The sequence below is a fragment of the Convolutriloba macropyga genome, chromosome 4 (genome assembly GCF_964194025.1).
Source record: "Convolutriloba macropyga chromosome 4, txConMacr16.3, whole genome shotgun sequence".
In the NCBI taxonomy this organism is placed as follows: domain Eukaryota; kingdom Metazoa; phylum Xenacoelomorpha; order Acoela; family Convolutidae; genus Convolutriloba; species Convolutriloba macropyga.
Window position 1 is genome coordinate 15,601,015 of NC_134471.1, and position 14,248 is coordinate 15,615,262.

General features: G+C 33.9%; 1 protein-coding gene across 1 annotated transcript in view; it reads right to left on the reverse strand.

Annotated features, from left to right (window-relative positions):
* Positions 1 to 14,248, reverse strand: part of LOC142337993 (uncharacterized) — a 244,820-nt gene that overhangs the window by 101,264 nt on the left and 129,308 nt on the right. The gene's annotated exons all lie outside the window — the stretch shown is intronic.

The following is a 14,248-nucleotide window of genomic DNA, read 5'->3' on the forward strand; positions in this document are numbered from 1 at the left end:
ATCTTTTGAAATTTTTGGTGCTTTTTGTGTATTTTGCCGTTGATCTGGAAACTGTAAAATGATGTTTTTCCGGGAACTGAAAACTGCTAAACAATGTAAAATAACCATTTTGATAAGGTGGTGGTCAGCAAGCCAATAGTTTTCGAGGTTTCCTAAAGGCTTCTCGTGTTGATCATATCTGCATACATACATAGATTGTTCATCGAAGCATTGTAGTCCAGTATGTGGACAGAACAATGTTGTTTACAGCATCAACAGAAAAAGGCATTTATAAGTAGTTCAAAATAAGTGGCAATGAAGCCACTCAAATATCAAAGTTTTAGATTTTCAAGAAAAAATAAAACACACCTTTATTAAATTGACCTTTGGAATAGAAATTATATATGAACTTCGAAATTGCGTCGCGATATCACTAATGAACGCAGTTCTACACGCTTTCATCTTGAGCCATTTACTTTTTCGGCACTGTTTTTTTCTCTCAGTAGACAAAAAATTAATTTTAAGTTATGTCAAACAAATGAAATGGGGTGTTCGAGCATGCTTTGGTCGAAAAAGTGCAACCAACGCAATAAAACCAAATATTTTATCCTGTCTATAGAAAAATTTTTTCATATGGCAAAAACTGAATTCATTTTGGAAATTACAAAATGAACCTTGAGTATAAACGAGCACACAAGAACTGGAAACTCTCGTTTAACTACATAATACTAGGCAAAGATTTGAAGTCTTAATTGAAAAAAAAAACACATCTGATGACAGAAATAATCTACCTGTTCAGCTAAAAACTCTAGAACAGAAAAAAAACTTTCCTCAAGAATAAAAACCTGTTTATGAAAGAGTCTGCAAATTTTCCCGGGTTGACCACCATACACCAATCTTAGATACCATATCAAAGTCATATATGGAGTGTATGGCTTCTTAGATACCATATCCAAGACCATGCAAAAATTTAAAATTACTCTAAAACGAAGTTTTTTGGCTTGCTATACAGAGCTCTAAAGGCAATATTGCATTTGGATACGGCATTAATTTTTTTTTTCAATGGTTTCTTAGATAACATATCCAAGACCATACACATTTATGGTGCCATGTAAGTTGCCATATATGGTAACTTGGCAACCATATAGCTGACCATACAAAAATGTCAACATGGCTTAAAAAGCCTTTAAAACACCCATACATTGCACTCTGAGTGGAAAAAAACTCTGCAAGACACTTGAAAAAAAATCAAGTTCATGGTGTCTTGGGAACCATATCCAAGACCATAGACATTTATGGTGCCATGTAAGACCATAAAAGTCAAAGTCAAAAAATACAAAAAAAATACGAGGAACAGGTAAATTAACGTCTTCTGACTTCATTAAGCCTTCCAAAAAGAAATTACGTTAGTTTTTTATTTTGTTCAATTTCTTGGCATCCATATCCAAGACAATAAATATTCATGGTCTTGCTTATGGTTGCCAAGAAAACCATGACGTCACAATATTTTTAATGAGTTTTAAAAAGCATGAAAAAAATTCAACTGTCTGTGCGAGGCCCCATGTCTCTCGAAAAAGTCATTTTTGGCGTTTTGTTTTTATGTTATTTTATATGATTGACTAGAACTGCATTAGAAAATAATTTTAAAAAAGAGATTTTTTGTCATTTTCTTCACTTGATTTTTGCCTCGAAGTTGTCATATACTAGCACAGCCTGCGACTCTTGTTTATTAGGGTTTTTGGTACATTATAAATTTTACGGATTATGCCCGTTATATATTTTTTTCGTCTAACTAAAACAAAAGAAGTTTTCAAGAGTTTATCTGCGTTTATCATAAATTACTTGTTTGAATTGGGTAACACAACTGTTTCCACTGGACAAGAACTGTAAACTGAGATTTTTTTGTTGGCAATCAGTTGATTTTCACATCAATAGGATGTGGAGTTCCATACAAAAAAGTGTTAAGGAAATGAATCAAAGAAATGAATCGAAACGACCGCAAATTTTCACTCAAATTTTTTGTTTCTAGAGTCAAAATCAGTAGCAAAACCAACGACCACTCTGTTCAAAAAAATGATTCAATACTAGAGTGGTTTTGCGGGCTTTTTGTTTAGAACACAAAATGAGTACCAGAAAGCTCGTTTAATTATACAAAAATAAGCTATTGTTCTTCACAATTACGTTTTTTTCAGCTTGATGCTATTATAATTTGTTTTATTGCGCGAGTTGAGAAACAATGTAAAATAAAGGAGATGAAAAAGTCTGAAAACACCCTGTTATGCCTCATGTCTTGCAAAAAAGTCAATTTTGGCAGTTTCTCCTTATGATTTTTGATATAATTGCCAAGAACTGCATTAAAAAAGAATTTTAAAAATTATGTTTTTTTTTCATTTTCTTCAATTGATTGTAGCCTCGAAGTTGTCCTACATTAGAACAGTCTATCATTCATGTACAGTAGTTTTTTGCTACATAATAATTTTTACGGGTTATGCCCTCTAAGTTTGTTTTTCGTCTAACTAAAACAAAAGTTGTTTTCAAGAGTTTATCTGCGTTTATCATAATTTACATGTTTGCATTGGGAAACACATCTGTTTCAACTGGACAAGAAGTGCAAACTGAGTTTTTTTTGTTAGCAGTCAGTTGATTTTCAATTCAACAGGATGAGGAGGTCCATACAAAAAATTGTTAAAGGATTTGAATCAGAACGACCGCAAATTTTCACTCAAATTTATTGTTTCTGGAGTGAAAATCAATAGCAAAACCAACAACCACTCTGTTCACAAAAATGGATTCAGTACTAAAGTGGTTTAGCGGGAATTTTGTTTAGAAGACAAAATGAGTAACAGAAAGCTCATTCAATTATACAAAAATCAGCTATTGTTCTTCACAATTACTTTTTTTTTCGGGTTGATGCTATTGAAATTTGTTGTATTCCGTGAGTTGAGAAAATGTAAAATAAAGGCCACAAAATAAAATTTGAAATAATTCTACAATCTCTCAAAACAGTGAATTTTGGCATTCTGTTTTTAAGATCTTTGATATGATAGCCAGGAGCTGCATTAAAACAATATTTTTAGAGAAATATATTACTTGTCATTTTCTTCATCTGATTGTTGCCTCAAAGTTGTCCTATGTTAGCACAGGCTATCACTCTTGTATAGTAGTTATTTTGGTTTCTAATAATATTTGCGGATTATGCCCGCTAAGTTTGTTTTACGTCTAATTAAAACAAAAGTAATTTTCCAGAGTTTATTTGCGTTAATCATAATTTACATGTTTGAATTGGGTCACACAGCTGTTTCCACAGGACAAGAAAAGTCAGTTGAGATTTTTTGTGTTAGCAGTCAATTGATTTTCACATCAATAGGATGTGCAGTTCCATACAAAAAAGTGTTAAGGAAATGAATCAAGGAAATGAAGCGAAACGACCGCAAACTTTCACTCAAATATTTTGTTTCTAGAGTCAAAATCAGTAGCAAAAACAACAACCACTCTGTTCACAGAAAAACTCAATGCTAAAGTGGTTTTGCGGACATTTTTGTCAAGAACACAAAATGAGTAACAGAAAGTTCAATCAATTACACAAAAATCAGCTATTGTTCTTCAAAATTACCTTTTTTTCAGTTTGATGCTATTATATTTTGTTGTATTCCGTGAGTTGAGAAAAAGTGTGATGAAAAGGCCACAAAAGCTTTAAACCAATGTATAATTTTTTTATGTCTCTCAGAAAAGTCATTTTTGACATTTGGTTATTATGATTTTCGATATGGTTGCCAATAACTGCCTTAAAAAATATTTTTAAAATAAATATTTTTTCGTCATTTGTTTCATATGATTGTTGCCTTAAAGTTCTCCTATATTGGCATATATTACCAAAACCCGGCAATCTTGAGTAGTACTTTTTTCGGTAACTTTACAGTTTTGCGGATTATGCCCGCTAACTTTGTTTTTCGTCTAACTAAAACAAAAGAAGTTTTTAAGAGTTTATCTGCGTTTATTACAAACTACATGTTTGAATTGGTGAAACAACTGTTTCACGGGACAACCAAGGTGAAATGCTACAATTTTATAATAGAAGGATGATGTTTACTTCAACAGAATATAGAGTTCTGTACAAAAAAAATGTTACAAAGAAAGAAACAAAACAGTAAATTTTCACTCAAAGACATTGTTTCTAGAGGCAAAATCTGTAGTAAAACAACGAACACTCTGTTCACAGCAAATGGTGCAATAACATAGTGGTTTTGCGAGCATTTGGTTCAAAAGACAAGACGAGTAACAGAAAACTCATTGAAATACACAAAATTTAAAAAAGCAGCTTTTGTTCTTCGCAATAAGGTTTTTTTTTTCATTTTGATGATAATGTAATTTCTTGTACTCCGTGAATTGGGGAAAAATGTGCAATAAAGGTTAAAAAACACTTGAGAGTACTTTAATGGCCTCAAGTGTCTGAAAAAAATCATTTTTGGCATTTTTCTATTATGGTTTTTGATATGATTTCCTAGAACTCCACAATTAAGTAAGACAAAAAAACATTTTTTTTGGTGTTCTTCCTCGATGTTCCTATCAAAAATTACCTATGATAAAGCATTATGTTGCTGTTGTACAGCTCTTTATTGCCAGGGGTAAAAACAACTACTGAATTTGGCTGAACAGTTTTTCCTCTAGGTCAAACTCTTTAAAAAGTCATTTTTTACCAAACTATCTCTATTTTTGGATATTTTTTGTAGTTGTTGAGTTATATTTGACTGCTGTTCGTCTCTAATGAGACGTTTTGGACACTCTAAACCAAAGCTTTCAATTGTGCCTGCCCAAAATGCAAAATTTTGTGTTTCCACTATTTTTGGTTCTGAATGTAGTCCTAATTTTTCGAAAAATATTGCAAAAACAAAACATCCTTTATGGCGAAGTGGGAATTATTTCCCACTGCGTGATAAAGGCTAGGAACACCCAATATGCCCATGAGTGACTTGCAGGACATCCAGAAACAGGTTTATAGTGTTTTTTTGGCCGCTTTTCGTCGGTTCTCGAAAAATGGAGGTCGTCAAATTGCCCAAAATCAAAGGTACACTTTGGATATTCAGTAATTTCTTCTAAAGTACTGTACCAAATCAAGCGGGCATAGTCGCATTTTGTCGGTAGTGAACCCTTCTTGCTGGTGTGTATTGGTTATCCCCGAAAACGGCTCGGCTAAAAAGTTATTTTGGTGTAACTTTGCAAAAAGTGCCAATTTTAGTGCATTTTGGGTCACCCAAATTTCGGTACCACAAAACAGTGGATTTAAGGTACATATTATAGTGTTTTAGAATCCTCAGATAGTGGGGAGTGATTCCATGTACAAATCATAGGGTGTTTTCTGGAGTCTCGAAGGTCAATTTAAGCTCTGCAGCTCATTTCTTCTTCCATTTTGGCGTCCTGGTACGACGCCTTGATTTTGAAATATCTCCTCGTAGAGTGCACCGATTTTGGATTTTTTTGCATGGTTGAACGTGTCATGAGCCGAGCTTTCAGCCTATATATATTACTTATAGCGTTTTCTTTACCAGTTTGGAAATATTGACCGGTACAGGGACAGGCAGTTTTGGCTATATTGGAGAGAAGACCCACCTGCCGAGTCGATTAAAACTTGGTTAAAAACAATCTAGAAGGTTAAAATATGGCTGGGTATATCCCCTGTGACATGGCAAAGGTTGTCACAAAATTTGGTTATTATAACCAAACTCCTTGGTTATGAGTTTGATGATTTCAGGTGGGAAGACTTGTGCTTCCGAAGCATATGGTACGGTACCTTTATTCCTTAATATCTCCCGATTGAGCAGTTCAATCAAGATTTCATTTCGATAGTCTAGTAGCATTTGTAATGAGCTTTCTAACAGTGTATTATACGTTTCATTTGATGCTTTCACTTTCGAGATATTGTCCATTGAAGATCAGGTCATTTTGGCCCAGGAAGACCACTTCTTCACCACGTTTTGGGTCAGATCTTGGCCCCAGATGGGCCAATCACCCCAAAATTGGCTCTGTTGTGTCTGTTATAATGTCCTATAACTTATATCAACCGGTAATGTGGTTCAATAATTGCGAACCACATATTTATTTATATTTACTACTAATAACCTAGTAATCCCGTCCCATAGGCGGTTTTGCCGCAAAGGTGCGCCCCGTTGAGACGCTGGTTGGTCAGCTCCCCCCCCCCCTATTGCACCTTGTCTTTCCCCAATAGGATCTCTAGGAACAGTCTGTGCTGCGCACAGACTTTTGCGAGCGTTCTTGTGTGTCTTTTGAGTTTGTATTTCTCATGACGCAGCTCTAACCTTTTCCTTCCAACTATCACTTGGAAAAATGTTCAAAGTGTACTTGGAAAGTGTACCTAACGTTGTTCAAAGTCTACTTGGAATTTTATTTGTTTACCAGTAGTATGTAGGTTGTAGTGCAAAAAGAATGGTTTGTCTAACTGACCTACAAAAAAAGAAGATATTTCACACGGAAATTTGCGAATTTCGCAAATAACGAATTTTAAAAATAGGTCTTTTTCATTGGGTCAAGGAGTTGTCCAAATCAAACCAAACTTGATATGGAGTATCCCCTGTTTATATAGAGTCTGAAACAAAAAGATTTTTTGCTATAGCTTGCCTAGGAAAAAAGTTGGGTTTTCACACGGAAATTTGCGAATTTCGCAAATAACGAATTTTAAAAATAGGTCTTTTTCATTGGGTCAAGGAGTTGTCCAAATCAAACCAAACTTGGTATGGAGTATCCCCTGTATATATAGAGTCTGAAACAAAAAGATTTTTTGCCATAGCTTGCCTAGGAAAAAAGTTGGGTTTTCACACGGAAGTTTGCGAATTTCGCAAATAACGAATTTTAAAAATAGGTCTTTTTCATTGGGTCAAGGAGTTGTTCAAAGGGAACCAAATTGATATCCCAGACTACCAGTCACATTTAGTTGGTATTCAAAAAGAATGGTCCGCCTAACTTTCCTAGAAAAAAAGTTAGTTTTTCATACGGAAATTTGCTATTATTTCAAATAAATAATTATAAAAATAGGTCTTTTTTATCGGATCAAGGAGTTGTTCAAAGTGAACCAAATTGATATCCCAGACTGCCAGTAATATTTAGGTTGTAATACAAAAAGATTGGTCCGCCTAACGTTCCCAGAAAAAAAGTTCGTTTTTCAATCGGAAAAATCGACTTTTTCCGCTTATTCCGTATTCTATTTTCAAAAAATAGTTAAATTTTATCGGGTCAAGGAGTTGTCCAAATCGAAGCAAACTCGGTATCGAGTATCCCATTGGTATCTAGACGGTAAAACAAAAAGAATTTTTGCTGTAGCTTGCCTAGGAAACAAGTTGGGTTTTCATACGGAAATTTGCAATTATTTCGAATAAATAATTTTAAAAATAGGTCTTTTTTATCGGATCAAGGAGTTGTTCAAAGTAAACCAAATTGATATCCCAGACTGCCAGTACTATTTAGGTTGTTATGTAAAAAGATTGGTCCGCCTAACGTTCCTAGAAAAAAGTTAGTTTTTGATACGGAAAGTTGCAATTATTTCGTTTAAATTGCAATTATTGAATTTTAAAAATAGGTCTATTTCGTCGGGTCAAGGAGTTGTCCAAATCAAACCAAACTTGGTATGGAGTATCCCTTCTATATATACAGTCTGAAACAAAAAGATTTTTTGCCATAGCTTGCCTAGGAAAAAAGTTGGGTTTTCACACGGAATTTTGCGAATTTCGCAAATAACGAATTTTAAAAATAGGTCTTTTTCATTGGGTCAAGGAGTTGTTCAAAGTGAACCAAATTGATATCCCAGACTACCAGTAGTATGTAGATTGTAGTGCAAAAAGAATGGTTTGTCTAACTGACCTACAAAAAAAGTAGATATTTCACACGGAAATTTCGACTTTTTCTCTGACTTTATTTTGAAAAATAGTTAAATTTTTTCGGGTCAAGGAGTTGTCCAAATCGAACCAAACTCGGTATCGAGTATCCCATTGGTATCTAGACGGTAAAACAAAAAGAATTTTTTCTGTAGCTTGCCTAATAAAAAAATTGGGTTTTCATACGGAAATATGCAATTATTTCGTTTAAATTGCAATTATTGAATTTTAAAAATAGGTCTATTTCGTCGGGTCAAGGAGTTGTCCAAATCAAACCAAACTTGGTATGGAGTATCCCTTGTATATATAGAGTCTGAAACAAAAAGATTTTTTGCCATAGCTTGCCTAGGAAAAAAGTTGGGTTTTCACACGGAATTTTGCGAATTTCGCAAATAACGAATTTTAAAAATAGGTCTTTTTCATTGGGTCAAGGAGTAGTTCAAAGTGAACCAAATTGATATCCCAGACTACCAGTAGTATGTAGGTTGTAGTGCAAAAAGATTGTTCCGCCTAACGTTCCTAGAAAAAAAGTTAGCTTTTGATACGGAAATTTGCAATTATTTCGTTTAAATTGCAATTATTGAATTTTAAAAAAGGTCTATTTCGTCGGGTCAAGGAGTTGTCCAAATCAAACCAAACTTGGTATGGAGTATCCCTTGTATATATAGAGTCTGAAACAAAAAGATTTTTTGCCATAGCTTGCCTAGGAAAAAAGTTGGGTTTTCAGACGGAATTTTGCGAATTTCGCAAATAACGAATTTTAAAAATAGGTCTTTTTCATTGGGTCAAGGAGTTGTTCAAAGTGAACCAAATTGATATCCCAGACTACCAGTAGTATGTAGGTTGTAGTGCAAAAAGATTGGTCCGCCTAACGTTCCTAGAAAAAAGTTAGTTTTTGATACGGAAATTTGCAATTATTTCTTTTAAATTGCAATTATTGAATTTTAAAATAGGTCTATTTCGTCGGGTCAAGGAGTTGTCCAAATCGAACCAGTCTTGGTATGGAGTATCCCCTGTACATATAGAGTCTGAAACAAAAAGATTTTTTGCCATAGCTTGCCTAGGAAAAAAGTTGGGTTTTCATACGGAAATTTGCGAATTTCGCAAATAACGAATTTTAAAAATAGGTCTTTTTCATTGGGTCAAGGAGTTGTTCAAAGTGAACCAAATTGATATCCCAGATTACCAGTAGTATGTAGGTTGTAGTGCAAAAAGGTTGGTCCGCCTAACTTTCCTAGAAAAAAAGTTCGTTTTTCAATCGGAAATCTCGACATATTCGCTTTTTCTTTTTTCAAAAATAGTGGAATTTTATCGGATCAAGGACTTTTTCAAAGTGAACCAAATTGATATCCCAGACTACCAGTAGTATGTAGGTTGTAGTGCAAAAAGATTGGTCCGCCTTACGTTCCTAGAAAAAAAGTTAGTTTTTGATACGGAAATTTGCAATTATTTCGTTTAAATTGCAATTATTGAATTTTAAAATAGGTCTATTTCGTCGGGTCAAGGAGTTGTCCAAATCGAATCAGTCTTGGTATGGAGTATCCCCTGTACATATAGAGTCTGAAACAAAAAGATTTTTTGCCATAGCTTGCCTAGGAAAAAAGTTGGGTTTTCATACGGAAATTTGCGAATTTTGCAAATAACGAATTTTAAAAATAGGTCTTTTTCAATGGATCAAGGAGTTGTTCAAAGTGAACCAAATTGATATCCCAGACTACCAGTAGTATGTAGGTTGTAGTGCAAAAAGATTGGTCCGCCTTACGTTCCTAGAAAAAAAGTTAGTTTTTGATACGGAAATTTGCAATTATTTCGTTTAAATTGCAATTATTGAATTTTAAAATAGGTCTATTTCGTCGGGTCAAGGTGTTGTCCAAATCGAACCAGCCTTGGTATGGAGTATCTCCTGTACATATAGAGTCTGAAACAAAAAGATTTTTTGCCATAGCTTGCCTAGGAAAAAAGTTGGGTTTTCATACGGAAATTTGCGAATTTCGCAAATAACGAATTTTAAAAATAGGTCTTTTTCATTGGGTCAAGGAGTTGTTCAAAGTGAACCAAATTGATATCCCAGACTACCAGTAGTATGTAGGTTGTAGTGCAAAAAGATTGGTCCGCCTTACGTTCCTAGAAAAAAAGTTAGTTTTTGATACGGAAATTTGCAATTATTTCGTTTAAATTGCAATTATTGAATTTTAAAATAGGTCTATTTCGTCGGGTCAAGTTGTTGTCCAAATCGAACCAGTCTTGGTATGGAGTATCTCCTGTACATATAGAGTCTGAAACAAAAAGATTTTTTGCCATAGCTTGCCTAGGAGAAAAGTTGGGTTTTCATACGGAAATTTGCGAATTTCGCAAATAACGAATTTTAAAAATAGGTCTTTTTCATTGGGTCAAGGAGTTGTTCAAAGTGAACCAAATTGATATCCCAGACTACCAGTAGTATGTAGGTTGTAGTGCAAAAAGATTGGTCCGCCTTACGTTCCTAGAAAAAAAGTTAGTTTTTGATACGGAAATTTGCAATTATTTCGTTTAAATTGCAATTATTGAATTTTAAAATAGGTCTATTTCGTCGGGTCAAGGTGTTGTCCAAATCGAACCAGTCTTGGTATGGAGTATCTCCTGTACATATAGAGTCTGAAACAAAAAGATTTTTTGCCATAGCTTGCCTAGGAAAAAAGTTGGGTTTTCATACGGAAATTTGCGAATTTCGCAAATAACGAATTTTAAAAATAGGTCTTTTTCATTGGGTCAAGGAGTTGTTCAAAGTGAACCAAATTGATATCCCAGATTACCAGTAGTATGTAGGTTGTAGTGCAAAAAGGTTTGTCCGCCTAACTTTCCTAGAAAAAAAGTTCGTTTTTCAATCGGAAATCTCGACATATTCGCTTTTTCTTTTTTCAAAAATAGTGGAATTTTATCGGATCAAGGACTTTTTCAAAGTGAACCAAATTGATATCCCAGACTACCAGTAGTATGTAGGTTGTAGTGCAAAAAGATTGGTCCGCCTTACGTTCCTAGAAAAAAAGTTAGTTTTTGATACGGAAATTTGCAATTATTTCGTTTAAATTGCAATTACTGAATTTTAAAATAGGTCTATTTCGTCGGGTCAAGGAGTTGTCCAAATCGAATCAGTCTTGGTATGGAGTATCCCCTGTACATATAGAGTCTGAAACAAAAAGATTTTTTGCCATAGCTTGCCTAGGAAAAAAGTTGGGCTTTCATACGGAAATTTGCGAATTTTGCAAATAACGAATTTTAAAAATAGGTCTTTTTCATTGGGTCAAGGAGTTGTTCAAAGTGAACCAAATTGATATCCCAGACTACCAGTAGTATGTAGGTTGTAGTGCAAAAAGATTGGTCCGCCTAACTTTCCTAGAAAAAAAGTTCGTTTTTCAATCGGAAATATCGACATATTCGGTTATTACTTTTTCAAAAATAATGAAATTTTATCGTGTCAAGGAGTTGTTTAAAGTCTCTTATGGTTGCCTAATTGTTGATTTTCCTCCTCAGGTTTGACATGAATAGCTTTCCAGTTGGCTATAGGATCCCAAAGAAGAAGTTGGAGGCAATCCCGAAGAAGAAGTCGGAGACAGCTGTCATAAAATTGGTTAATATTATTAATTTTTTTGCATGTGGGCCTCAATGCCAACGAGTAATAGTTCGGGAAACAACCAGATTTTCTCGTTGGCATTGGATGAGGGCTTTTGTGTACGAAAAACGACATGTATCAATTACGATTTCAAGTTTCAACGTCTTTCAATTGGAAATAACCATTTATCGCACATTGTAATTCGAAAATACGAAAAAATATTGAATTTTTATCGGGTCAAGTAGTTGTTCAAAGTCAAAAAAATTGATATCCTAGACTACCAGTAACATTTAGGTTGTAATGCAAAAAGAATGGTCCGCCTTACTTTCCTAGAAAAAAAAATCGTTTTTCAATCGGAAATATCGACTTTTTCGCTTATTCTTTTTTCAAAAATAGTGAAATTTTATCGGGTCAAGGAGTTGTTTAAAATGAACCAAAATAATATCCTAGGCTACCAGTAACATTTAGGTTGTAATGCAAAAAGAATGGTCCGCCTTACTTTCCTAGAAAAAAGTTCGTTTTTCAATCGGAAATATCGACTTTTTCGCTTATTCTTTTTTCAAAAATAGTGAAATTTTATCGGGTCAAGGAGTTGTTTAAAATGAACCAAAATAATATCCTAGGCTACCAGTAACATTTAAGTTGTAATGCAAAAAGAATGGTCCGCCTTACTTTCCTAGAAAAAAGTTCGTTTTTCAATCGGAAATATCGACTTTTTCGCTTATTCTTTTTTCAAAAATAGTGAAATTTTATCGGGTCAAGGAGTTGTTTATAGTGAACCAAATTAATATCCAAGAATACCAGTAACACTTAGGTTGTAGTGCAAAAAGATTGGTCCGCCTAACGTTCCTAGAAAAAAGTTACGTTTTTGATACGCAAAGTTGCAATTATTTCCTTTAAATTGCAATTATTGAATTTTAAAAATAGGTCTATTTCGTCGGGTCAAGGAGTTGTCCAAATCGAACCAGTCTTGGCATGGATTATCCCCTGTATATATAGAGTCTGAAACAAAAAGATTTTTGCTATAGCTTGCCTAGGAAAAAAGTAGGGTTTTCATACGGAAATTTGCAATTATTTCGAATAACTTGAAATTATTGAATTTGAAAAATAGGTCTTTTTCGTCGGGTCAAGGAGTTGTCCAAATCAAGCCAAACTTGGTATGGAGTATCCCCTGTATATATAGAGTCTGAAACAAAAAGATTTTTTGCCGTAGCTTGCCTAGGAAAAAAGTTGGGTTTTCATACGGAAATTTGCGAATTTCCCAAATAACGAATTTTAAAAATAGGTCTTTTTCATTGGGTCAAGGAGTTGTTCAAAGTGAACCAAATTGATATCCCAGACTACCAGTAGTATGTAGGTTGTAGTGCAAAAAGATTGGTCCGCCTAGCGTTCCTAGAAAAAAAGTTAGTTTTTCATACGGATAGTTGCGAATTTCGCGAATAGCGAATTTTAAAAAAAGTTCTTTTTTATCGGGTCAAGAATTTGTTCAAATCAATCCAAATTTGGCATGGAGTATCCCTTGTGTAGGTAGAATATAGGACAAAAACAATTTTTTCTATAGCTTGACTAGCAAAAAAGTTAGTGTTTCATACGGAAAGTTGCAATTATTTCGAATAAATTGCGATTATTGAATTTTAAAAATAGGTCAATTTTGAAAGGTCGAGGAGTTGTCCAAATCAAACCAAAGTTGGTCTGAAGTATCCTCTGTATATATAGAGTCTGAAACAAAAAGATTTTTTGCTATAGCTTGCCTAGGAAAAAAGTTTTTCATACGGAAATTTGCGAATTTCGCAAATAACGAATTTTAAAAATAGGTATTTTTCATTGGGTCAAGGAGTTGTTCAAAGTGAACCAAATTGATATTCCAGACTACTAGTATTATTTAGGTTGTTATGTAAAAAGAATGGTCCGCCTAGTTTTCCTAGAAAAAAAGTTAGTTTTTCATACGGAAATTTGCTATTATTTCAAATAAATAATTATAAAAATGGGTCTTTTTTATCGGATCAAGGAGTTGTTCAAAGTGAACCAAATTGATATCCCAGACTGCCAGTAATATTTAGGTTGTAATACAAAAAAATTGGTCCACCTAACGTTCCTAGAAAAAAAGTTCGTATTTCAATCGGAAAAATCGACTTTTCGCTTATTCCGTATTCTATATTCAAAAATAGTGAAATTTTATCGGGTCAAGGAGCTGTTCAAAGTGAACCAAATTGATATCCCAGACTACAAGTAGTATTTAGGTTGTAATGCAAAAAGTTTGGTCCGCCTAACGTTCCTAGAAAAAAAGTTCGTATTTCAATCGGAAAAATCGACTTTTCGCTTATTCCGTATTCTATATTCAAAAATAGTGAAATTTTATCGGGTCAAGGAGTTGTTCAAAGTGAACCAAATTGATATCCCAGACTACAAGTAGTATTTAGGTTGTAATGCAAAAAGATTGGTCCGCCTAACGTTCCTAGAAAAAAAGTTCGTATTTCAATCGGAAAAATCGACTTTTCGCTTATTCCGTATTCTATATTCAAAAATAGTGAAATTTTATCGGGTCAAGGAGTTGTTCAAAGTGAACCAAATTGATATCCCAGACTACCAGTGACATTTTTATTATAAAGCAAAAAGAATGGTCCACCCAACTTTCCTAGAAAAAAAGTTCGTATTTCAATTGGAAATCTCGACTTATTCGCTTACTCTATTTTCAAAAATAGTGAAATCTTATCGGGTCAAGGAGTTGTTCAAAGTGAACCAAATTGATATCCCAGACTACCAGTAACATTTAGGTTCAAATGCAAAAAGATTGGCC